The sequence below is a fragment of the Theropithecus gelada genome, chromosome 4 (assembly GCF_003255815.1).
Source record: "Theropithecus gelada isolate Dixy chromosome 4, Tgel_1.0, whole genome shotgun sequence".
NCBI classification, from domain to species: domain Eukaryota; kingdom Metazoa; phylum Chordata; class Mammalia; order Primates; family Cercopithecidae; genus Theropithecus; species Theropithecus gelada.
In genome coordinates this window covers 154,710,501-154,711,117 of record NC_037671.1, presented here as the reverse complement: position 1 = coordinate 154,711,117, position 617 = coordinate 154,710,501, and the positions used below count along the sequence as shown (strand labels likewise).

The following is a 617-nucleotide window of genomic DNA, read 5'->3' as shown; positions in this document are numbered from 1 at the left end:
GCGCGGCCGCCGAGGCGGGGGGCGCCGGCGGGGGGCGCGGGGGCGGCCGGGGACGCGGATCGGTGCGGCGGGAGGCGCGAGCCCCGCGCGCCGCCCCTGCGGCCCCCTCCGCCCGTGTGGCCTTTGTGCCGGGCGCGCACCGGAGAGCGAGCGAGCCGGCGGGCGAGCGCGAGAAGTACAAGTACGGGAGACCGAGGCAGTGGGAAAAGAGGCCGGGCCACTTTCTCCCCTCTCGGGCTGCGGAGAATGGACTGGTTGAATGTGCAGGCGCGTCTCCCCGGCGTGTGCTGTGTGTGTGCGCGGCGGAAAGGCCTGCCCGACTCCCACCGCGCACACGCACACTCACACGCACGCACACACACGGACCCGCGGCGGGGCTCGGCGGCCGAGAGTTTGCGTGGCTTCCTCGCCGCCTCCCTCTTCCCGACCGAGTGTGTGAGAATTTCATATAGATCAGCTCCAATTTCCGCCATTTTGGGAAAGTTGCACAAAAATAAACCCTCCGGTTTATTTCTGCCCGAGGCAGGAAAGTGCTTTGGGAAGCGAGGCGGCGCGGGCCCGCGGCGGCCGTCCGCGCGGGAGAGGGCGCGGGCCGCGGGCCGGGCCGGGAGCCCGCG

The 617-nt window shown here is 71.8% G+C and overlaps 1 protein-coding gene across 4 annotated transcripts in view; it reads right to left on the bottom strand.

The window, feature by feature from the left end:
• L3MBTL3 (L3MBTL3, histone methyl-lysine binding protein) overlaps window positions 1-617 on the bottom strand; it is a 124,486-nt gene that overhangs the window by 122,556 nt on the left and 1,313 nt on the right. The window lies entirely within an intron of this gene.